The sequence below is a fragment of the Protopterus annectens genome, chromosome 2.part1 (assembly GCF_019279795.1).
Source record: "Protopterus annectens isolate FY-2018-M chromosome 2.part1, PAN1.0, whole genome shotgun sequence".
Classification (NCBI taxonomy): domain Eukaryota; kingdom Metazoa; phylum Chordata; order Ceratodontiformes; family Protopteridae; genus Protopterus; species Protopterus annectens.
The window spans coordinates 1,747,020,770-1,747,048,714 of NC_056729.1; positions in this window are offsets into that span (position 1 = coordinate 1,747,020,770).

Here is a 27,945-nt window from a genome sequence, read left to right on the forward strand (position 1 = left end):
ATACCAAAAAGGAAGAGTCTCAGCACTGAGCTCTGTGGTACCCTGGTAACATGCAGCACCTCCATGTGCTGGCAATTCATGACCAGCTGAACTTGACAATCAAGTCATCAGACATTCAGAATGCTAGAGACATCAGCTATGGAGGTGATGTCCTTTGGCCAAAGGTCTTCATAGCAGTAAATCAATCAATGTGAAGAGCAGAGAAGGCCAAGTCAGCTGAGTGGAAATACAGTCGTTAATGGGATAGGGAAGGTAACACAGACAGACAGACAGTTAGTGCAGAAGACTATTTATTTATTTTATTTATTTAGCATTTGTTGACTGGGAAAGTCTGACTAGGATGGAGCCTAACAGTGGAGGCCCGGGGAGAAATGCTCCAGATGCATGTCTTTGGATTGTGGGAGGAAACCGGAGTACCCAGAGGAAACCCACGTGAATGCAGGCAGGACATACAGACTCTGCACAGAAGTCACTCCAGCTGAGAATCAAAGCAGAGAACCTCTTGCTGTGAGGTAACAACGTTAACTGCTGTACCACTGTGCCACCCAAAAACTAAAGATCTGACTACTAATTGCTCCTGTACCCTGTCCTATCCTGTCCTATCCTTCATCCTGGTAGTCCCTTCTCTTATTTGCCCTTCCCCACACCTTGTTTGTATCCCAAACCTTCTCACTACCAGTTGCCCTCCCTCTGTCTGTCTGTTTCCCTCTACTGTTGTCCCCACTTATGTGTCCATATCACCCCTGACTGTTAATGTCTACATTTTATGTTTGTCTGTCTGTCTGTGCTACCTACCCTATTCCCTCTGACCTTCCCACAAGAGGTCATTGTTATCTTCCTCATCGACTCTTCTTCTTGGAATATATAAAATGGACACCTGTCCTAAAGAAGAATGCCCTTCCCTCTCAGTACCATTTCTTATTGCAACCCTTGAGTACGTTCCTCTGCTTGCTGTTTCACTAACAAGACAAGAGAGAGACTCTGCTGACTGTATCACCCAAGGCTGAACAAGTCCCTCCCTCCTTCGACCCCAGTATACTTTGACTGTCCAGAGAGATGGACTAAGTAAAACCTATTTCTTAGATAAAGGACAGATATATTTTTGTTAGGTGATATTATCTAGTCATCTCTCTTCGAAAGAGTGCACTCAGGGTGTTTAATGTCATGTCTATAAACTGCAACTTGTGAGTACTTTTAACAATTGACAATGTTCTTTTGAAGACTGGTATATCTGTCCAAGTATTTGCACTATGACTCTATAGGTTCACATTGTATGAGCTGAAGTTGATTTTTGTTACTTGTTTAATATGTCATTCTTCTGTATTAGGCTTTGTAACTACTTTATTTAACTATAACCATATTATGTCAAACTGCAACTTTTCTACCCATGCCTTTGTTGAAAATGAGATGTTATTCCATTTGGATTTTCCCAGTAGACATATCACATGAAAAAAAATAGTAAGTACTCAAAGGTTGGTAACCCCCTCCATTCCTAGCTTCCCTTTACCTCTAATCTTAACTGTATCTTCCTTGAATGTCTTACTTATTTCTTGTCCCATAGACACCTGTAACTTCATAGGACAGGGATACAAATTAATAACAGTAATGCCATATGAGAGGCAGAAATTATCATGCAGATATAAGTGATGGGGCAAATGCTGTGCATTCACTGAGGCACGATAGGCTGTTCAAGATTTCAGCTGCAGTGCAGCAGATTCACACACACACACACACACACACACACACACACACACACACACACACACACACACACACACACACACGCGCGCGCACACACGCACGCACACACACATGCACACTTACACTCATATAGATGTAGAAACACAGACATACACACTTGAACATGCATGCATGTGTTCAACACACATGCGCACACACAGACATGCATGCACAAGTGGGTACAAAGGCCCTGAGATAAGTGTGCATGAATGTGTACACTCATGCGCACATCCACACATGCACCCACACACGCGTGTGCCCGAGTGCACACATGCACATACAAGGTCTCTCACACACACACACACACACACACACACACACACACACACACACACACACACACACACACACAGACACACACACATTATTTTATTTTATTTATTTTACATTTGTTGACCGGGATGGTCTATCTGGTTGCATGTCCATTTTCAGTAGAGTCCCGGGGAGATAAGCTCCAAGAAGTTACATTAGTACAACTATTCAGGTAAAGGTTATTATACAGATACAAACCTAAGGTTTCAACAGTTCAAAAATTTACACAGTTTAAACATAAATGTAGGTAACAAGTTATTGTACAGATACATACTTAAAGTTTCAGCAATTGCAAAAAAAAACAACTTGCACAGTTTGTACAGAATTTGTTGGAGGCAATTAGATTAGGTATTTTACACTCTATTTACAAAAGACTTGGCTATACAAGTTAAATTAGCTGTAAAGGGTAAGATATGTCTTTGTAAAGGATAAGTAATAGGTGGATACTGACAAAAGTCAGAGCAGATATAAGGTCTGTAGCAAGAGAGAGAAGGGAGCCAGATAGGATTAGTCTGGATTTGTACAGTTACATAACCAATGGGTATTAAGATAGAGTTTCAGATTGTGCTTAAAAAGTGAAAAAGTATAAAAGAAGACAGTGATGTAAGTTCGTAAGGGAGTTGGTTCCAGTTTTTTTCCCACTGCATTAGAGAACAAGGCATCTCCTGCCATGTTATTAGATTTACATGTTGATACTAGTAGTTTATTAGATGATCTTAATGTTTTGAGGTTTTTATATTGGGTAATGAGGCTGGAAAGAATTGGGGTATTAGTGGGTTGGTAGAGGGTCTTGTGGGCAATGGTGAGTTGGTTATAGTGAATCTGATTCTGGCGCTCTAGCCAGCCTAATTGTTTCAGGTTATAGCAGGGATGGGTCCTGAAGGGAGAAGCAGTGGCAAATCTGGCAATTTTGTTATATGAGTTGGTCAGCTTGTTCAGGTTATATTTTGACAGGTTTGTATATATGGAAGAAGCATAGAGAAGTGTGGAGATAAGGTGGGAGTGGTTCTAGCTAGTGGGGAGAGAAAGGGTTTAATCCTGTAAAGAGATCCTAGTGTCTTGTTAACAGTTTTTATGGTATTGTTGATGTGGGTATCAAAGTTCAGGTTATCAATAGTTACCCCTAAAAGTTTAGTTGCTGGATCAGGAGATATGAGTATGCCATTGTTGGATGAGATTGAGAAATTGAGTGGGAGTGACTTCCTGGTAGGAGTAAAGAGCAAGAGTTTGTTTTTTGGGGGTTCAAGAGGAGGCAGCGTTGTAGAAACCATTTCTCTGTTATACTAAACATTTTTTGGGTTAGAGTCTGTAGTTGGGATTGAGATTTAGCTGAGCAGATTATTGTCGAATCATCTGCATATAATATGCAGTTAGCTTGGGGAATAGCTCGGTTTAGGTCGCTGATAAATATTGAGAAAAAGAAGGGGGCCTACTATGGAGCCCTGGGGAACACCTAAGGTAACAGGGAGATGGGATGATAGGTTGTTGTCCCATAGGACAACCTGTTGTCTATTGTCTAAGTAGGACTGGAACCATTTAGTAGCCACTGTATCGAGAGAAAAGGATTTTAGTATATTAATAAGTAGATCATGGTTGACTATGTCAAACGTTTTGGAAAGATCGATGAAAAGTGCCAAAGAGAAAATATTGTTATTACGGTTAGAATTGATGCAGTCAGTGAAGGATAAGAGAGCAGTAGTTGTGCTATGGAAGGGTCTGAAGCCATGCTGACACTTAGCCAGAAGATTATTCTGAAGTAGATGGTCTAGTAACTGTCTATGGATGCACTTTTCCATTATTTTTGCCAAAGGGCAGAGTAGTGCTATGGGACGGTAGTTACAATATTCTATAGAATTTCCACCCTTGTGTAGGGGAATAATGTGGGAGACTTTCCAGATGGCTGGAATGGTACTTTCTTGTATGGTTCTATTTATCAACAGTGATATAGGATATGCTATGGCTTTGGCTGCTTTTTGCAGATATGCAGCAGGTAGCTGGTCAGCTGATGGCGTAGATGGTTTTAGCTTGTGTAATAGGTTTCAGATGAGTGAGGTTGGGACTGGTTGCGAGTGGAGTATTGGAAGAGAGTTATCAGCAAAGGTTGGGAGAGCAGAGCCAACAGCTGTAAGTTGATTACTTAGTGATTGGATGGTCTCTGTGAAGTAGGTATTAAAAGCATTTGCAGTTTGCTGTGGATTGTCAGGATTTGCCCCAATAGGGGGTGGTGTAGTGGATTGGCCTGGATGAAGTAAGATGTTTATGCTGAACCAGAACTTTTGTGGATTATTGTGGTTAGTTTGCTGGAGATGGCAGTAAAAGTTTTTTTATCTTCAAGTATAACTTTTTTGTCTCATTTCTTATTTGTCTGAACCTTTGTTGGTCTGTGGGGTTTTTTGTAGATCTCCACTGTGCCCAGACTATATTTCTATGCTGTATTTTTTCTGGTGTCATTAGTAAGCCATGGGGCAGGTTTAGATTTAATTTTGATAGATCTCATTGGTGCATGGTGGTCAAGAATTGTTAAGAATTTTAGGTTAAAGTAGTTAACAGCCTCATCAAGTGGGAGATGTTTTATGGGTGATGGTTAACATTTATTTTGCTTCTTATTGTTCTATAAATGGTAGGGTTGGAAATGCTAGACTTTTGCCTGATTATATAAGTGAGAGAATGATCAATTAGATCATCTGGGGGGGTTCCTACGTTGTCGAGTTTTTGGTGATTATTAATGAGAATCTAGTCTAGGATAGACTCTTTATTACTGGGTTTATTAATTCTGGTTGGGGAGTGGATTGTTTGTGAGAAGCCACGAAGGTTAATATGGGAAGTTGGCGTTTCAGTAGAGCAGCACTTCCAGTCAATATTAAAGTCACCTAGAATTATTGTCTCTTGGGGGATTTTTGAACAGAGCTCAGCAAATATATCTTCCAGGGTGCTGGTATTGTTACCAGGGGGCAGGTAGGTACAAACTATATTTAGCGATTTGTTGGAATTAATCTGTATTTTAGTGCCGATCATTTCTACATTGCTTTCTGGAGGGGCGCTGAGGTTTAGTATTGATACTTGTAGCCCTTCTCTATAGAGAATAGCTCCTCCCCCTCCTTTTTTAGCTTTGCGGTCTTGTCTTAAGATGTTGTATCCTGGTGGAATGATTTCAGTATCTGGAGTATTGTGTTTTAGCCAAGTTTCTGTTAAGCAAAGGATATCAAAGGAACGAAAATCCAGAAGAGCATGAAGATGGGCAATTTTATTATTTATGCTGCGAATGTTTAAGTGGGCGATAAAGAGGGAGATGAGAGATTTAGATGGGATAGTAGGTGAGGTGGGAATATGGATTTGTGGCTCTGTGGTTACTTTAAGTCCTGGTCCAGGGTTAGGATGGCTGTCTCCATCTATTAAGGAGATGTGTAAAAGTATGTTTAAGGGATGATGAAGGTTACAGTAGTGTTTGAGAGCTTTTTGGGGTTTTAGGTGGTTATATTTGAAATGGGTCAGTCTGTGATATTTTGGAGGTAAATAGTTAGGTTGAGATGTTATATTTATGTGCTCGGGGGAGTTAGTTTGAGATATAATACTTGTTTGCTTTTTGGGGAGATTTAGCTCTAAATAGTTTGGCTGCTCATAGGATGTTATTAAGTAGGCTGCTGCTAGGGATGGTAGGAGTAAAAGAAAGATTAGTAGCTTTAGCTGAACTTGGGAAGTAGATGTATACATTTTGATTGATGAGCTATACTGATATTATTTGGAGGGAAAAGTTATACTAGGGGTGGTTAAAGAGAGTGGTGTAATTTGTTAAATAGGTTAATAAAGAGGTAGTTGGGATTGGTTTATAGAGACATAGACGTACAAACACAGAGAAACACACACAGACACAGACACACACACACACACACACACACACATATACATATAGAAACACAGACACACACACTTGAACATGAATGCACATGTCCGTGTGCACAAGCACAGACACACACACACACACACATACATACACACACACGCACACACACACACACACACACACACACACACACACACACACACACACACACACACACACACACACACACACACACACACAGAAACACAAACGCACACATTATGTCTGTGCAGTAAATAAGAGAGAATAGACACAAATTCAGCCTCCTTAACTAAATTCTGACATGTGTGTGAAGCAGTAGGAGCGTTATATACATGTGGGTCACATACTGTGCTACATTGTGTGAACTTCCTATCCTCTGCCTCCTTCCACCAATGTATGAACTGTGACGTATCTACAAGGTGCATAGGATGTCATCTTGGTCTTACTTAACACTGTAATCCTCTTGTCACTAGTGTTGTGTTGTTCCATGGCTTCACACACACAGGCTGGTGTCCTCTGCACTCCTGCCTTATATCTGTTGGGTTCAGGGGTGCCAGAAGGTGTTGAAGGCTGGGGGAACAGAGGGTGAAAGGGCCACTTAGTGATCTAAAAAGGGCAATTTTTTAAAACTATTTACTACCACAACATAGGTTCACTTGGAGGATATTTTAAGCTCAGCCAGTTCCCTTTGGTGTTTGAATTAATATTTCCTGATTGGTCTTACCTATGCCATGGCTGATAATTGTATATTAGCCCTAGTGAGAATAACTATGATCATACCATAGATAACTTGAGGGGACCCATGTAAAAGATGCAGCATTTAGGAACTGCCTCTATCCATTAGTGGCACGAGGGGCAATGTAGGAGTACGTTTTTTATTAGCCATCCTTAGATCCAAGTTGCATTTGAATATGGACAGGGATGAGCTTTGTTTTACTTGAATGGATAGGCTGTTCTAGAACAGTGGTAGCCTCTGTGATATATATCCATCCATACCTTTATGTTTCTTATTATAGCAAGAATATATGGGAATATTAGAGGGGGGGATATACGTAATGCAACAGAGATCCTTGAAGCAAAATAGATAGTTAAGATGAGGGCAGATAGTCAATGTTGAGAAAGAGACCTCTTTTTAAGTAATTCTGTGCCTACAAATATAAATGCACTTACATCTTTTATGCTTTTATTTTTGTTTTATTTAATATGTTTTATTTTGTTTGTATTATATTAATTTATTGTAATATAGAAGCACAGAGATGCTTTATGATGGGGTAATACACACTGTAGCTTTAAATGTTTGATATAGAAATATTTTATGTCAGATGATATTTTCTGTCATGTGATTAGTTTGAATCAACTTATATAAGTGGCTTTATGGTTTTCATTAGTATCTGATGAAGTGGGATACATGCCTACGAAAGCGCTTATGTCGATGTGATTTTATGTGGCCTTTTCTACATTAAAGATTTTTATACTGGAATACTGGAATCCACAGCTTCTTTTGGGTCCTTTTTGGTAATAAACAGTAAATGGTTTTGATTACAATTTTGCCCTCATGGCATATTTATCCTACTTCTTCCTCCTTTTCTGTAGATCTCACAAATTGCTGTACCCTCCCAAAAAGTGTAGGTACCTTTTATGAAATGTTATTTAATGTTTTGGGGGGAGGTATAACAAAGGCCCTTTCTAAACCAATGTTATTTATTTCTTCTGAAATTTCTTTCTTGGGAGTCAGCTGTTTTATTAGTTTACATTTGATTTTGTAAGTTATACTATGGTCTGATGTGGACTCTTCGACTCTTGCTGTTTAACCTTTATTCGGTACCCTCTTTGAAGATAAATGTACATCAGGCTTCTTATAAGCACAGTGTTTCATTTCATAGTTAAACTCTCCTCTTATGCTATACTGATGAGCCCATACAAGAAGGAAACATCCCTGAAGCCAGCAGAGTATGATGTATAATTAAGTATTCGTGTGTCATTGTGAATTCAAACAACAGTGTGCTAAAAAGCTGTAATTTACTGGCAAAATTTGCAGATATCACATGATGCATTAATGTATGGAATACTGCAGATATTTTTGTACAGGTGTTTCTTCTGTTTTGCTAGGGTGTCTTTGGTTGGGACCTGTAGTCATCTCCTTTGTCGCTTTCTTGCTGTTTTGGTTAAGCTTTGTTATGTTCTTCATCCTGCACAGTCATTCATAAAGACAGAGTAAAATTCCTCACTAATCTTTCTTTTCTGTTGGGTCATATCTGACATCACACTGAATAACAAAACCCAAGTTCCTATCATTCACCCTCATCCCCAGAATTACATGAATGGATGTAGGTGGTTGGGTGTGTATATATATATATATATATATATATATATATATATATATATATATATATATATATATATATATATATATATATATATAAAATACACACACCATTTGGGCAATATACTTCAACAAATTAACCTGAGACAGCAATCGGGTGCATGCTCCAACAAATTAAGCTGGAAGCAGCATTCAGGCAGCAAACTTCAACAAATTAAGCTAGGAAACAGTATCGGGCAGCAAAACACCAGCACTCGGCAAAACACTTGGGCAACAGCAAATTAAAAGGTTGAAACAGCACTCGGGAAGCAAAACTTTCCTTCCTGAAAGCACAACTCTGGCAACAAGCAGCAAATGCTCTGGGGCTGCAAAACTCTCATTAAAAGCTAGAAACACTAAACAGTTTAAATTTTGCCCGTGTAGGTGTGTTTAAATCTACGTTGGCGTGTGATGCACATATAGGTCCTCCCTAAACATGATGCTCTGGCCAGGATCAGGCTTAACTTTTAGTCTAGCTGTAAAAATGGGGGGGTGCCCCCCCTCCGATGGTTCCGGCGCCCTTGGTTGGGTTTACCTGCTGCTGTACATTTTTTATATTATGTACCACATCACCTGAAGCAACAACCAAGCAGTCAATTCCCTGACCACATAGACGGACATTTGTGCACAGCAGTTTGCATCAGCACTCCCCCCCCATTCCCCTGAGTACTATTTATATGATGTGGTACTCAGTGAAATGTTAAAATGTATGAAGCAATGACTGTGTACATTACTAGTGTGGTGAAGATGACCTGGTAAGCCCAATGTGTACTGACAGCACATTCTCTTAATGACTCACATCTCTGGTTAGTACTGCACCAAGATGCCCTGGTCCCCTGGTCGTGTACTGACAAGCACACTATTCTGCTTATGACTCACGCTCCTATTATTGCTGTGGCCAAGAAAGTCTCCTTTCTACAGCTGTTAGACAAGGCAGAAGGCCCATCTATGACCCCTGATACTCATCTGTGAATCCTGATACCCATCAATGAACTCTCATACACATCTATGACCCCTGATACCCATCTGTGAACCCTGATACCCATCAATGAACTCTCATACACATTTATGACCCCTGATACCCATCTGTGAACCCTGATACCCATCAATGAACTCTCATACACATCTATGACCCCTGATACCCATCTGTGAACCCTGATACCCATCAATGAACTCTTATATACACATCTATGACCCCTGATACCCATCTGTGAATCCTGATACCCATCAATGAACTCTCATACACATCTATGACCCCTGATACCCATCTGTGAACCCTGATACCCATCAATGAACTCTTATACACATCTATGACCCCTGATACCCATCTGTGAATCCTGATACCCATCAATGAACTCTCATACACATCTATGACCCGTGATACCCATCTGTGAACCCTGATACCCATCAATGAACTCTCATACACATCTATGACCCCTGATGCCCATCTGTGAATCCTGATTACCCATCAATGAACTCTCATACACATCTATGACCCCTGATACCCATCTGTGAACCCTGATACCCATCAATGAACTCTCATACACATCTATGACTCCTGATACCCATCTGTGAACCCTGATACCCGTTTTCACCCAATTAGGACTGTGGGTCCTTTGAAGAGTTAGATCAGCTATATTTAGCAATGCTACATTAATTATCTTGGTGATATGCTTGTCAAGTATGGTGCAATATAATTACAGTCAAAACTATACTGAGTAATGTCAACTTTCCATGCAAAAAAAAAAACATTTGGAAGGCTTTCTTCATGCTTTGCAGAGATTTGTATTTTGGTTAACTGTTAACATTCCACTAAAACAAACTGCTTTTATTTATTAAGTTCTACTTGTGAGAATTTTGAATCTGTCCTACACCAGTGCTACTGTAATAAACCCTTAATGAGGTTTTTTGTTATAATGTGTTTCTACAGCAATAGAAGCACAATCAGAAAAGTAAACTATGAGAACAGCGAGCAGCTGGTCTGAAAATGTTATATGCCATCTGGATTTCTGACAATTATTTGAATCGATAGGGAATTATCTTTGGCAAAATGAAAAATAAGAAATATTATCTTTTTAAATTGCATTTCAAAAATGTAAGAAATTGTGACAGAAATAATAATTCAATGGTAGAATGAGCACAGCACAAACGGATGAAAAAAAAATGTGTGCAGCATCTGTTAGAGATCTTTTGCTTAGGGTGTTTCTGTGCTGTTATCAGATTTTGCTATATGGACCACATGAGCTTTCAGACTGAGATACTGCTACACTGGTCCCATCAACCTCAGCTACCTAAAGAATTTGGAAAAAGCATTATAAAGTTAACTGATTTGGGGTAGTTTGAGCTCAGGAGATCAGAGCGTGTTCATATGCAGAGGCAAACATACACAGCATTTTCCTGTGGCTTGACAGACTTGGTTAGATTGTAGCATGCCTTTAATAAGCCAACCTTTTGTACCGATCAGTACATGATCATTTACCTCCACACTATTGGAATATTCAGCCTATTAAAGTATTATCTTTCCTTCTAACCAATTCTCTTTACAACACGGCCCTCCTCTCATGGCCTTCCCCATTATTCCTCCCTTATCGTACATATTGTAAATACCGTAGGGCTGTTAAAATGTTTCATTTGTTTTTTGTTTGTAAATGGATGCTTATATCTCTGCCTGAACGGCTAGAGATGAAAGGTTTCAGATGTACTTTAAGTAATTACAGTAATGAATATCTGCAACCTTTTGTGAATTTATATTAAAGAAAGGTTGTAAATATTTTTACTGTAGATTGCAGATTCAGATACACTCCAGGGTTTGGCCTAAAAATATCCATTTCGATCAGTGCCTTGCCACAGTGAACAAATTCAATGAAATAAATAAACTCTGCAGAACTTCCTCTTAAGTCTATGCACCACAAATGCAAGAAATAAAAGAACTAGAAAAAATTCCATATGATGTTCCTGCAAGTTTGAAATCCTATATCATTGTTTTACACTACAATGTCATTTAATTTGTCATAAAAAAAATTACTTTCACTCATCCTGCCCAAACATCATTCCTTCTGCATAAAAACATTATAATCAATTTCAAAATCTTCCAGTCCAAGTTCCCCTTCTGACTTTGGCCACATCTGTCCTTCATTCACTTGATAAACGTCTTAAAAAAATGAAACTACTTACTAATATCCACCAAGAAACAAACATGTTATCATACTCTCCCCACACCAACATGTGGTTTGGAAGGGTAGGACCCTAACTAATCACATTCTTTTAAATATGCAGAAAGGTAACTTCACTGAGGCAAACTTTTTAAATCAAACTAAAGCTCTTGAGTTAGTTAACCAGTTCCTATTCATTTAATTCTCCTCGTTAATCCTGGCTTCAGAATACAGCTGCAAATTGGATAAAGGATTACCTTACTAAATGACTGTTGACAATCCTGCCTCAGAATCAGTATCTCAAAATCAAAATATATTCTTTTTAACTACATTGTGTGGTCTTAAAATGTTCTGAATCCAGCACAATAGCAAGATATGCTTTATTTTTTATTTATCTGCCCTGTACAGTCGCTGCAATGGGCAGTTGCAAATGTATCTGCACAGGAAGTTTGGCAGCACTCTAGATGTGTGTGCAATTCATTTCTTTTAGAACCTGACAGTTTATGCACGGGTGCATTAAAGAAATTAGCAGGTATGCTAAAGAATCACTCTCCATTTCCACTGAAACTTGTTTGAAGGTGAAGTTGTAACTTTGTGTCTTGATGTGACTTGTAAAAGTGCACCCCTTGGTCAGCTGTAACTTCTCATATAATTTCTTCTAAGTGGAACTGGATGAGGAGGTGTATAATCAGTGAGAAGAACATTGCTTGGGGGTGGATGAATATGTGATAACTAATGAACAAAATAGTTTTAAACTCTGTGCATGGTGCGATATGAAAGCAATTTACACAGAGATCTGACCAAGCCTAAAGTCTGTCAATATTCATCACCTCCTGCAGTAACTTGCGTTGTCATTGGTAGTATTCTTTTAACAAAATCAAACTGGAAAAAAGTACATATCACTTTTTCTCTATGAAGTCTGACCATTAGTACAGAGGATAGAAGCTCTGACTTGTTAACAATCTGGTTCTGTTCCAAGGGTACAGGGACTGAAACTTTCCACCTTCATTTGCCTACTCTGCGATGTTGACCAAGTCACTTAATGAGACAGTGCTTTGGGGCTATTGGGTATTTGAACTAGGCTCCTTAATGGTTTCCTGGACTGCTTGCAAGTCGCTATCTTTAATCATGCTCCAAGCCAGACATTTTGTGAGACTTGTGTAAAATTTGACTCTCAGTTTACTTCAAGGAATTTTTGCAGAATGCTATGTGTGGGTATCGTTAAGAATGCAGTTAAAATGAAGTGTGATGTATTGTTTTATATCTGTTGACCTGTGGTCAATAAAATGATATTTCTGAAGAAACAGCAATTAATTTTTATCAAGTTATTAATAGCAATGTTTTTTTACACACTGATCTTATGATGACCTAGAAAAAAGTCATTTAGAAGCAGTTCTGAGTACATTTATAGTAAAAAAGATTTAGGGCTGGATTCAGTAAAGCATACACAGTATGTTAAAACCATGTGCATATCAGTAAGTGGCCATATAGAGCCGCACAAAGACAATAAACATTGTGGCATTGACCAATCTAAGGAGTTATTCAACAAGCTATAAAGCAATTATGTTGAATCAGTGCAGGTTTTTTGACTGCGAACAACCACAACCTATTGGATTACAGCCACGGAAACTACTGTATACAGAAACAATGCTAGGGGCTGCAGTTGCTTTTATATATGTATATGTGCAACAGACCCAAGTCTGTGCTGCTGCTGTAGATAGACCTCGGCCAAGAAGGAGAAGAGTGTTTAGTCCCCATTCAACTTTTCGTGGTCTGCATGATGTGGAAACTGTAGAGTGCTACAGTATGGATAGAGACACACTAAAGAAACTATAAAACATATGTCCTTCTCAACTGAGAGGAAGGGCAAACTGAGGGGAACCAATACCTGTGGAGACTAAGTCATGTGCAAGACTTAGAATATTAGCTACAGGAACCTTCCAGAAACTAACAGGGGATATGCTGGGGGTGTCACAGGCATCAAAATCCAGGATCCTGCATCAATTCTTGAATGCTATGCTACAACATGCTAGTGACTACATACATTTTCACAATACACTTGAAAACAGAGCTACAAATATGCAGTATTTCTGCCCTCTAGCACACTTCCCTGAACTTTTGAATGCCATAGACTGCACGCACATTGAAATCAAAGCACTACATGGGGAACAGGGAAGGGTGTACTCTATTAGCTGCCAGTTTGTGTGTAATGCTAAAAGAATCATGCTGAATGTGTGTACTGGCATCCAGGCAGTTATTGTGACTCCCATATCTGGCACAATTTTCAATATTATCAGAGTTTTCTAGGAGGGATATCCCACAAGGTCATTTACGGGGAGATGCAGGGTATGTATTCGAGCCATAGCTGATGACGTCCATCAGAAATGCACAACCACCCACTGAAAAATGATATAATGAGTCACGCACTCAAACAAGAAATATCACAGGGCATGTGTTTGGGTCGCTGAAGTCACGGTTCTGGTGCCAAGATACATCAGGAGGAGCCCTGCAGTACAATCCCAGTACTTTTACTGAAATTTTCACTGTCTGTTCTATCCTTCAGAATATTATCCTAAGAAAACAGCTTCATCAGGATCACCAAGGGAAAGGGGCACACATCCCACCACCACTGACAAGATCACCACGGCCACATGCAGGTGAGGAGTCAGAGGGAGAACCACCAGCCATTGTAGGTGTAGGTGGACATAGGCGTGCACAATATTCCTTCACCCTAGCCAAGAGGCGATGGATAGCACACACACTCGCCATCTGAGGGGGTAAAACTGTCAGCCTATGCACATATAACCTCCACAAACAAAATAATCCACAAGACAAAAATGCGAAAAAATGTGCGAAATGACGCTATAAGAGCCGGCAGCTTTAAAATACACAAACAGATTTAATAAAAGTTAGCGCTTTCAGCGAAGTTAATACTCCACCTTCTTCAGACAAACAAGAGGAATTCATACCATTCACATTTATAAATAATTACAAATAATTCAATGTCCAATCCAGTTAAAGTGCATTTGAACTAAATTACTCCATGGCAACCTTAAAGAAGCATGTAGGTTGTATTTCAGTATGAGACACTAGCAATATAAATAATGCTTAAGAACTGCATGCTCCCGTTAGAGCGTGTAATGTGAACGCAAGCCAATAAAAATAATTAATTATAATGAATATATACCTCTACCTTATTATTTAAATCAATTTCTATGTTTCCAAAAGATATTATATAAAATTGTAAATATATAAATTAAAATACAATGAATTTATAAAAATATATATATGCACACAATATAGAAATATCTATTAATTCATCATAAACAATAACTTTTATAAAAGAAACATTAATCTTTAATATATCAAATGAAATTCATGAATTACTGTATTACCAGTTGTTAAAACATATGAATCCACTACCCAATGTGTGAATCGAATCAAGAATATAACTAATGACAAATTCTACAAAGCACTTCAAAATATAAAAATATTAAAAATATTAAAAATGCTAGAACAAAAGATTTTTTGCTAATTAAAAAGTTTTTTTGCTAATTAAAAAGACACATGTAATATTTAATGAACCCTTGCTATCTTTGCAAAGAAATCCACCTCAACACGCATTTGATGGATACGCAATCATTTATACCAGGAAAAATGTGCGCCCTAGTTCTTATCTGCCACATCAGTTCGTCTATCTCCAATTGCACCTGCCAAGCCCCACCTCTAATATCAATTTCCCTATGTTGCAGAATCACAAACTTGAACTCGTGACCTTCGTGTTCCATACAATGTTTAGCCAAAGCATTAGTCATATCTTTTTTATTGATGGCATATTGGTGCTCATAAATTCTTTGTTTTAATCTGCGCTCAGTTTTTCCAATGTAGAAGGCATAACAGGAATTGCACAATGCTGCATATATGACACTCTTAGACTCACAATTGTAATGACTATTAACTTTATATGTTTTGTTATTGATGGAAATTTGGTTGCCCACCTTAATGTATTTACATTGAGCACAAAAACCACATTTGAACATACCCAGGACTCTATTGGAACTAAGCTTCTTTTTCTTCTCTAACATCCACTTGAGATTTTGACCTCTTCTATAAGTGATTTTTGGATCCCTTCCTAGTGTGTTAGACAGAGTGTCATCGTTTCTAATAGTATCCCAGTTTTTGTTCAGAACCTCCTTAATGGATTGGTGGTCAAAGGAGTATGTGCATAAAAAACTAGTATGATACCCTACATTCTTGACTTTGTTAATTGAGGTTGAACCGTGTCCCCCCAATTCACATTCATCAATGATTTCCTTCTCACTATACGTATGATTAACCAATAAAGGGGTAAAATGACCCCCAATACGTTTAGAAGTGACCTCTTTGATTATGTTAATAATCAAACTATTTGGGTATCCCCTATAGATGAACATCCTTTTGAGACGGTCACATTCCAAATCATAATCACCCATATCTGTGATCATTCTAGCCGCTCTCACAATTTGTCCTTTGACCACTGCTTTTTTCTGGTGGTATGGGTGGTTACTTGTAAAATGTAAAAAGGTGTTAGAATACGTGAGTTTCCTATATATTAAACTCTTGAATCTGCCATTAGCCCTGTCATTGATCAAGAGGATGTCAAGATAATTTATTTCAGATTCCCCTATGTTATAGGTAAATTCCAAAAATTCTGTGAGCTGTGTTATTTTGGTGATAAATGCGGGGATAAGTGACTTATCACCTTTCCAAATACAAAAGATGTCATCTTGGTACCTTGTGTACCAGATTACATGTTTTCGGAATAGCTCTTCCTTAAACAATTTATTGGTTTCCCAATATGCCATAACAGCATTGGCAAAGGACCCCCCACAAGGTGAGCCCATTGCAACTCCTGATTTTTGTAAATAAAAATTTCCTTCGAACACCATGAAATTGTTAGTCAACACTATTTCCAATAATGCTTCCACTAAATAAATAGTGCTATCACTAGCCTTTTTTGCATGCATGAATTCACGGACCCAATTCATTCCTATATCTTGGGGTATTACTGTGTACAAATCCTTGACATCTATAGTCAAGAAAAATACTTCAGCTGAATATTCCAGTTTATTTAGACTACCTAAAAAGCTCCACGAGTCCTTGCAAATCTGCTGTTCACTTTCTATAAATGGTTTTAACTCACTATCAATAAATTTAGCGCATGCATAGGTAATTGACCCTCTCCCATCAACTATGGGTCTAAAAGGGGGGGCAATTGTTGTTTTATGTAATTTGGGAGAACCAAATAAAGCAGGTGTTCTAGGAGCAATCATAGATAGGTACTGATACATGTCAATGTTAATTGAACCTTCCAAGAATAAATCATCTAACCTTTCTTTAATTTTTTTGTGTGCGACATTGACTTCATTCAATGTGACCTGAATGTAAGATGGTGTACTAAGATGCTTAGACATGTAATCAACATAAATATGGTGGTCCATGAATACCAGGCCTCCCCCCTTATCTGGCTTCATTACTCTAATATTGCAATCCTTCAATAGATTGACAAACTCTTGCTCTAAAGTTGTAATATTACATTTGGGCTTGTTATGCTTATATATAACTTGATTTTTAATAGCCCATAAATCAACTTCACACATTTTTTCTAAGGTGTTTAAACCAGGGTGGAGAGGTGGATTATATAGGCTAGACACCTGTAATGTGTTAACAATTGCAGTATTATTCCCCATTAATAAGTTTAGGTTCAACTTCCTAACAAATATTTTAAGATCAATGATTGTTTTAACAATGTCCATACTTCTACCAGGAACAAAAGTTAGATCCTTTGATAAAAAATCAACCATGTCTGGTTGTATATCCAAAGCTGTGTAGTTGTATATCACAAATTCACCGTCACTGCTTTTATGTAGACGGGGTTTAGTACCATAGTCTTGGTTAAAGGCTATCTCCTGCGTGTTCGTCTCCTATTCCTTGAAGTATTCTGCCGGAAGGTAGACTGGCGCTTGTTGTTCTGGCCATTCGTACCTGGCCGAAAAACCTGCTGGTTCTGAACATCAGCACCTTGTATATTGTCAGCCGAATTATATTGTCTATCATTATGTGGACCATTACGGTCACCATTATTTCCATTGTTATTGTTGTTATTGTCGTTGTTTATAAACCTTGGACTCCTCCTTAGAGGTTGTCTTTGCTCATTATTAGCATCACCATTATTATGACCATAATTAAAATTCTCAACAATGTTACTTCCTTGTTGGTTATTATGATGTTCATTAACATTTGTTTGGGCACTGGCTGGAGGCTTAGGATAAGCCTGATTATTAGCATAGTCATTAATATCTCTAGATACTTTCTTCTTTTTAGTTACAAGAAGCTTGTTCATGGTAGCCTCTATGCTAGTGAATATTCTACAATATTCATATTTATATCTTAGGAAGTCCTTATCAGATTTAATACTATGCTCGAGTGCCTCTAACTCAGATTTTAAAGTGTTTATATCTTTAGTATAATAATTGATAAGAGCTTTTAAAAAATCATGCCCTTGTCTGTCAAAAAGTTCAACCAGTTCCTTATAAAAGGGCGAGTTGTCAACCAAACCGGTGGGAAACCACCATTGACGTAAGCCCTTTGGGATGATCTTATTACGTATACATTCCTCCAAATATGAGACTTCCAGCTGTAATTTTCGACATTTATACAGCTTGGAATCAAATTCATCAATGGTGCATGATAAAGAGTTAGATGCTGCTTCATTTACATCGTTTACATCTCTATGGGCACCATTAGGTTCAAATGTTCCACTAAAAAAATTACTATTGTTTAAAAAATTACACATGGTAGAAATGTTATCGGTAAAAGTTAGAGGAGGGTTAACCCCACGTCCTTGAGGTGCAAATTGACCATTGCCACCTTGCTGATTAAGGTCACAATTAGGTGCGGTATTAGAACTGTTATTCAAGCTCCTACCTTCCCCTGCATTGTTCAAATGTTCTCCACTTGAATTACGAACAGCGTTCACATTTACACGCTCCTCATTGTGCCCACTCACTCTATGCTCGGTATTCGTCATATTATTGTTGCCAAATGCATCCACCTTTTGGGAAAGAGACTCTACACGCCCCAAAAGAACCTGGACAAGTGCTGTAAGGTTGCCGATAGCATTGTCCTGTGTTCCACTAGACTCCTCCTGTTGTGTGAACAAACTTTGCGATGCCGCTCCGGTCGAGTTCGCCATATCATAAGACCTCCACAAACAAAATAATCCACAAGACAAAAACGCGAAAAAATGTGCGAAATGACACTATAAGAGCCGGCAGCTTTAAAATGCACATATATACAGTTCAATGGATGCCAGGCAATGCTCACAACCTTTAGTTACATGTGTAATGGCAGTGTACTGCTAGCATCACACAGAGTCAGCCCCAGATTAAAACACTTGTAAGAGCAGGACTATCAAGGTAAGTGTTGAACCTAGACTATAAAAACAAATAACTAATAATACAAATGAATAGCAGATCCTTGCATAATGTTATTTGATAATGTAACTAAGAATTTGGATTACTTTTACAGCAATGACATAAATATGTGATAGTAATAACTTAAGTCAATAGATGAGTTCACTGTCAACTAATATGCCTCATGCATCAAAGATACATACATTACAAAAACATGTAAGAAAGCAGTACAATTTTCAAAAGAGCATCACAAACATATTTATAATAAACACTCAGTCAGGTATGTACCCTGGGCATCAGACAAAAGACTTACATATCCCTCAATTCAAAACATAGAAAATCAAGGGTATGGCACAGTTATCATCATTTGCACAGGGTGTTTTTGGGGGGACAGGAGGGCAATGCTGACACAAAAGGGTAGTGAGTGCATGTGAGTAATACAGACAGGCAGACAGAAATTTGGCTAAAGTATCAAATGGCCACTGATGCAGAATGAGCTGTAAGTCTCACAAATGACCTATGTAAACTGGTGTGTGTGTGTGTGTGTGTGTGTGTGTGTGTGTGTGTGTGTGTGTGTGTGTGTGTGTCTGTCTGGGCACTCAAGTTGAAATGTGTGTGAGTGTCTGATAGAACACAGCCAAGCTCTGTGCTAGCTCTACATCCTGGTATGTCAGACAAGTGTGAGCCATGTATGGTACAGAAAATAATTAATTATTATCACCCCTGACCATGAGAACTGGCTCTGCCAGGATGCGCACTGGCACATCCATGCACATGGTCAGATGTGCTGCTGTTACCTGAATGTAATTGATGTCTGCTGGATGAGCACTTCTCATGACTTTGTCCAGGACCATAACCCCATGGCCTAACACATCTGTGTGTGGACACCATAATCACTGATGGAGCAGTGGAAGTAGTGCCACTATGGGAGCATGATTGGACATGGCCACATTGGCTAACATCAGATGATGATGCTGACCTACAGCCTCATGGATGAGGTCGCCCTGACAGCAGACATTCCATCACAGACACTGCCCATTCCACTGTGTCATTCATCCAAACCATTGAGTTGGCAACATAGTGGAGACAGTCATGCTTGTCCGCCTGTGCCACATCTATAACCCTAAGCATGTCCTCACAGGCCATAGTGGAATGCGTCTGCACCTCCAATATGGTCTTAAACATACATCAAGTAAAGACACACTAGGATCAGGTGCAGGGTGAACAGCAGATCTCCTCTGAACACCCCTAGCAACCATCCTGAGTGGCACCTCATCCACACTTTGGCTACAGCCAAAGTCAATCGGCACTGAAGCCACAGTAACCACATTACCCTGATCTAGTATGTCACCCTCCACCTGTCCAATAACTGAGGGCTCAGTGGAATAGGCATGTGTAGGCCTACTGACTGTGTCCAAGTTAAATACAGGGGATAGTCAAATGTCAACTTCAGTATCAGATTCAACCTCTGCACCGCCAAATGTGCCTGGGTTTGGCCACCATAATCATCATCATCATCATCAGAGTCTGCTGATACTCTGACATCAGGTGCTAAGAGTCCTAAATTTCCACTGCCAGGATCACCTGTGATAATAAGCAACAAAGACATAAAAGAAACTAATACCTACACTAAATATTTAAAACAATTAATATGATAATAAACTAACACTGGTCACACTATCACATATGGTACAGCAATACATGCAACACTCATTACACTCACCTCACACATACTGATAAATGCATATATCTGACAATATTTAAAGAAAAATTTTACCTTACCATGTGCAGATGACTCCACACTTGGTTGGGAGGATGGCCCTGGCAGAAATGAAGCAAGGTAAGGATGCAATCATCAGAATCCCAGTAACACAGGAGGATGGTGAATATACAGTTTTTGCCTATATGTTTAAGAATAATTTAAACTGAAAATTGGCTGACACTTTCGCACAAAGCCCATGTGTAATGAATAAAAATATGTCATTAAGTCTATTGATTTATCAATAGGTTCATCAAAAAAACACATGAATTATTTGCTAATTTTTTCTATATTTTACAATACAACCAAATCTTATAGCTTGACATGTATAAGCTTACCTGGAAGCTCCTCCTGAGGCATACTTGTCCTTCAAAAAAGATCAGCACCGACATTAATCACGTGTTGGTGTGCAGTTTCCACTGAGCTCTCTGGATCTCTGACAGTGGACAGGAATACTTCATTTGGTGTCAGTGGTGGATGTATAGCAGCCCCCCATAGCCAGCTGTTCACAGGCAACTTCTACTGATCTCCTCCGGGCTGATGAAATCATGTCAGTGGTCTATGACGCACCTGATTAATCCTGGTGCACCCCCTACAGCCATTCACATCATTCACTAACTGGTTCCAAATCTGCATTCTGTCAGCCATATCCCTATATCCTCTCTCAAGCAAAAAGATATCAGGGTGCCTGAGCGCCTGCACTATTACATCGTTTTCAGAGTCACGGAAAGGAGGTTTATGTGGATTTGTATGCTTGTGTGCCATAATCCTATGTGACATAAAACAGAGAAGGATACAACATATAAATATCATATAATTAAATTCTTGCACATATACATATATATTTTTTCAACATTAAGCACTGGAGACATACATTTCAGTTACTAAAATTGAAGTTTATGTGGCTGTACCATATCACACTCACACGCAAACCAATGTTTGGTCCAAAACAAGGAATACCACTTTAGTAATCTATTGTTTGGCAAGGAAATAACAGGATGGCTACACAACTTCAACAGCAAATGTCTTTAAACACACATTTTGTTGTGACAATACACAGATGGTACTTGCCTCTCCCACCATCCAAAAACAGGCAAATGAAAAGTTTGCACAAACCAAAGAATACCACATAATTCAATTGTTATAAATGTTTTCAACACAATTCTCACAAAATGGGTACACATTTACAACAGAAAAGTCAACTTTATATGATTGCCAGTCACCTCTCTCTGTGACCAACAGTTCCCTGGAGGGGTCTATGGGCCATCTTTGAAGCATAACACCCCTGTGTCATTGGCAATATAGTACATTACATTTCCCTGAAAAACACCTGCAGACAACAAGCAGATTGTCAATATTAAAAAGAGACATTGTTACATCTTCTGCTTCCATCACGCCAAAACTTTAAGCAGTATTGTGTGGTGGTTAGCATGTTTCCACAATACCTGCAGACTTGTCGATTTCTATAAAGATATACTGTAACATCTGTGGTCTTCTATCACACAAACAGTTGTGCAGCGGTCAGCAGTCATACACAGTAATGAAGGTAAAAAATATATCAGTTGGCCCACCTTCCCTGTGGCAAATGGTGTAAGTTCATAATCACAATGTAGATAAGCCAGGGTTCTAATCCCACAATTCCAACTTTCATTAATACCCTTCCACTGCAAGTTATACTAAAATTAACTCCAGTGCAATTTATACTAAAATTAACAGTATAAAACTAATTATACAAAAAAAATAACCATATACAGCAGATGGATTGCACATACACATGATATTATGTATATTATATGTCTAACTGTGGGTATCAGTACAATCATGGTTCTACAATTAAACATTTATTTTCTGCACTTTCATGTCACACACATATATTGTAAGTCACTTAACACTTTAATGTGTGTGTGTGTGTGTGTGTGTATATGTATATATATATATAAATATATATATATATATATATATATATATATATATATATATATATATATATATATATATATATATATATATATATAAATAAAATTAATATGCATGGTTAACAAACATGTCCTCAATTGCAATAAGCAGTCTGCACAGTAATAAATGTGAAAATATACACCTGTAATCTAGCCTTCCCTGTGGCAACTGGTATAAGTTCATAACTGCAACACAGATAAGCCAGGGTTCTATTCCTGCAAACTCCAATGTTTATTAATGCTGTTCCACTGTAATATATATTAAAATTAACAATATAACTATAATGATATATAAAAATGACTACGTATGGCAGTGGATATCATATGAATTATATGTGTGACTGGGGATATACTGACAATTATGTTTCTGCACTTACAAGCCTCTTTTCTGTCCTGAGATGGACTTAATACTTCAGTGATAGTCATATACACCTGAATGTATTAACCAGTACTTTGTCAGGTCACACACATACATGGTTAATCACTCACTCTTAATTGTGCCTGTATAATTAATGAACATACTTCCCAAGCTCTTTCTCTGTAGCAAGGAGGTCAAAGCACCTATGTAGATGATCCTATTATCTAGGTTTGAATCCCTCATTGTGTATTGTGTAAATGGCTTTTATCACTGTGTAAAGCATCCAAAAATATGTCACGTCATAAAGCAATAGTAACTATCACATTATCCTTACTAATTCATAAAATACCTTCCTCTCTTTTTGGCATTGTTGGTCTCTGCTTAACATAGCACAGACATGGTGGGCATGGTTGTGCGGGTTTGCATACTAACGGCTAAATGTGATATCACAAATTGCAGGAAAACACTTTAACTGTTGCTATATGACTTGTGCAGACATGGCAGGAATAAGAAAGGAAGGTGCCCAATTTAGCACTCAAAGATGGGCAGAGGAGTTCAGAATATTCATTGGACTGATTGTAAAGTGCCACAGCCATAGGCTATTGAAGGGGGACTTAGCAGGTCTCAATACAAATCAGAGGCTTAAAATAGTCTTGCCATGGCTGTCTCCAGTGCAGCTGGCATTCCACCCACTGGAGATCAAGGCAGGCACCACTTCAATGACTGAAAAGGTGCAAGCAGGCACAACACATCCAGCGACTAGATGAGCTTAAGACTGCTGACATCCCACATTTGTGTAGGTATATAGATAAAGATACGTTCAATTATATTCTAAGCTGGAGACAGGCAAGACTGTTATTCATAATGATTTTATTTTTTTCTGTCCTTTGCAGTTTACAGCCACCTAGGAGATTGCAGTTAACAGGGAAGCCCATGTTGAATATTTAGAAAGACTAAGAGAAGCAAAGGACATGTATGCAGAACAAAATAATTATTATTCTAGAGAAAAGCATTGCTCTTCTATACATTAGTAGCAAAGTGAGCATGCATATCTTAATTTAAATTATACAATGCCTACTCTAAAACGTGCACGCTGATTGGCCAGCCCAACCAGCGTGCCCATTGTAAATCCCTCAATATACTAACGGAAAAAGGTCCGGTCGCCCGGACTTTTTCCGTTAGTATGAAACACTGTCTCGCTATGTTAAAAAGAGTTTAACATAGCGACACAGATTAAAAAACAACGGAGATCTCCGTTGCTTTTTAAACTGTCTCGCTATGTTAAACTCCTTTAACATAGCGACACAATGTGTAAGCATCGGAGATCTTGCGATCTCCGTTGCTTTTAAACCTGTCTCTATGTTAAATGAGTTTAACATAGCGAGACATTTAAAATAAGCAACAGAGATCTCCGTTGCTTATTTTAAAGCTGTCTCATGTTAAACCCATTTAACATAGCGAGATAGTAAAAGCAACGGAGATCTTACGTTCTCCGTTGCTTTTGCCCACAACTCTGATGTACTGCGAGGCATCGCAGTACATCAGAACTACCATGAACACCAGACAGCTGCGGAAGGGCAGCAAAGAGGCATTATACAATGCCATTATTTAAGAAAAGTAATTATTTCTTTCTTAAATAATGTCATTAATATAGTAATAACTCACTTCTGGGTGTGGTAATGCTGGATTTACCCACGGTTGTCTTTGTTTGGTCCCGGGCTACCGGGACCAAACCACGCCAACCGTGGGTAAATCCAGCATTACCCACACCCAGGCGTGGGTTATTGCTATAATCACACATGCATGCTTCATTCTCTAGCTCTAGTTAATCACAGGAGCTGATTGCAATAATGTATTCAGATGATGTGGGTTCAAATTTCCAAAAATGTGGCCTAAGTTCTATGTCCTTAACTTCATTTGTATTATTTGAAAAAGCATCTGTGCAATATATGCACATTGCAAAAATGACTTTGAATAATTATCAGTTGTAGTCTGTAGCTTTTAAAAAGTATAATTGTAGAAGTAGAATTATACTCATATTGTACTAATTTATTGTATGTGACATATGATGGTTCAGATTATCCTTTTCTTTTTTTGTCTCTTACACCACCTTTTATTTCTCTTTTTTATTTTTATATGTGTGGTAACAGTGTTCTGATGTCATCAGTTCCTGACAACTGACAGAATTATTTTCAGCACAGGAATATAGACCAACCAGTGCATCTCAGACCACCACCCCTCATACAGCTGCCACATCAATGCCCAGCAAATCTGGGGCACAACCTGGCAGTAATGCTTCTGTATCCCTTGCACTACCTGGGCCCTCAGCACCACGTAGCATTACCCCAGCAGCTGGTGCAGAGGTACCCTCCAGGAGTATTAATGGAGGTGGTGACTTTGTCATCAATCAGGAGATGCCAAGCATGGTGCATGAGGTTGTAGAAAGGACCATTGGAGCATGCCTCAGCTGGATGGAGAAGATGCTCACTGGAATGCTGGGGAAAAAGGTCAAGCACTCCAACAGCAAGCTGAGGAAGGGAACAGTAATGACAGTTCTGTGGGTGAGAACTAGATTCTCACTGTCCCCTTGTTTGATGAGCATGAGGCTCTAATGTCCCCTCCCTATCCCCAATCATGGTGTCCCCAACCTTTTGTGTCTGTCGCCATCCCTGTCTAATTTATCCTGTGTGTCTGCATCCACTTCATCTACCAGACTTACCTAACCCTGACATACCTATGTCCTTTACCCAACATTTCTATCTTACCGAAATAAAATTTTAAAAAAATGGGCATCTGCCGCACAAAACATACTGTCCCTTACATAGCTGTCCATTTTACACTTGTCTTTTCAACACACTTGATTCAGTCCAATTGACTATACAACATGATTGCATTGTTATCACCCATCTTTGTTTAGGTGACAGTCCAAATTCATCCAATACTCTATACATGTTCATTTCACATTTCTGAAGAAGTGGATAGCTATGGTTTGTTCCTGTTTCAGTCCTGCAAATTCCTATACTGCTTCCCTTTTGTTCTTCCCCCTGCTTGCCCCATTTCACCACTTTCCTATCTACCCCATTTTCACACTTTTAATCTGGTAAAAAAATAGAATCACCCACAACATACATAAATAATACATCCCTAAGAAAGGCCTTCACTTTTGTATCCACTGCAGTTGTGTAGAATATGGCTTTGCACATCAATGCTGAGTGATAGTGAAAGGCTCTTCATGTCCTATGGCATGTTGCAGTTTCCTCTGCTCAATGCTGCTTAAACTCACTGCTCTAAAAGGAACACACAGTTAAAACAATATTATGACACTAATATTAAATATTTCCTATCATATTTATTTGGACAGATGAATGCATAGAAATACCAATCTGTGTGTGTACTGTTGACATAGTTCAAATGAGTAGTGTTCATTTTTATACATTACTTCACTGTAGTCATTCCCTCTCAAATTTGCAAAAATTATCACATTTAATTATTTAATGCCATTCTGAATACATATGTAAAAAAATAGGTTGATCTGGATTCAAATCCTGCATCATTTCTGCTCAAAAGAAGAGATTTCTGCTGTTACACCTGCTGTCACAGAGACAACTAGGTAGCAAGTATTTTTCTTAAACTTAGTACTGCCTAAAGAGCTGACTGCCTCACCTCTCCAATTAGTGTCTTTTCACGGAGGAAGATGAACCAACAGAATGATTACTACTTTCTCAATAAAGCAGAGACTCACATTTGCTGTTCACTTAACTCCACACAGACAGGGAAAGCAGTACTAATAGTCCTTCATGTCATAAAATTTCTGACACATTTGCAATATAAACTACACTGTGAACACCATACTATCTCTCAGCTGGTTTACTATCAAAATGTTGAAACTGAAAACAGTTTTGACAAAATTACTGACTTGTTTATCCGACTATGGTGATATCGAATTACCAGAAAATGTTGGAAATGGTAACCATGGCAATCGAGATTAGAACACCGGAAGCTTCAACGTCAAATATCCGTGTTGCCATTAATGTTTTTGCAATCTGCAGGCTTCCCTGCACCCCACACCACCTGCATATTATATATACCAACTCCTAAATCACACTACAGTGAGGAAAAGGGAACATTTCCTGATCTGCACTGTACCACGATCTCATTTAAAAACATTAACTTCATATTAGCGAATGTGTACTCACTTTTGCTATTATGAAGTCATATATTTTCAGTTCAACATTACGGGCATTGCTAGAACACACATTTGACCAACCCATTTTAATTGAACTACATTTCCACATTTTGATTGTAAAGCTGTCAGCTATTTCTACCATAGCCGATATACATAACTACTTTTCAAATGCAGGCAGTAGTCTTTAAATGTAAATATTGTATGCATAAGCATTTTGCTATCATTCATGCAAACTAGCTGCTCGGCAGTGCACTATGGAAATAGCTGGTTGGCATGAATTAGTATGTTTACTGTCATGTTACTCTTCAACCCATAATAATACATGTAAAACCACAGCCAAAGGGAAGTCACTTGTTACTGAGTGAACACATATTTATCAGACTCACGAGTGCCCTGCACACATGCTCACTCTTGAAAATGGATATGTCAGTACTAGTTCACAAATGTGAACTACACTAGAGAAATAAATAGCACAACTGCATTGTAACATCATCTAAAGCTTTATACTGACAACAGACATTCAGATTGCCTTATGCATCAAGTCATCAAAATATGAACATAAGTACATACACAGTTGTATGCATGCAGATCACAAAACGTGTGTGTCTGTGTGTGAATGCAAGTGAGTAATGTAAACAGCATATTGAGAAACAGTTGCATACATCTCAGTTCTGCTACAGGCATTCTTGAGAGCTTTTTGCATTTAGTTTGAGAAGCTGACTTTTAAAGTATACCTGCACATTGGAAACACAACAGGAAGTACAAAATCTACACTTTGCACACCACTCTCCTAACAGGATATGTT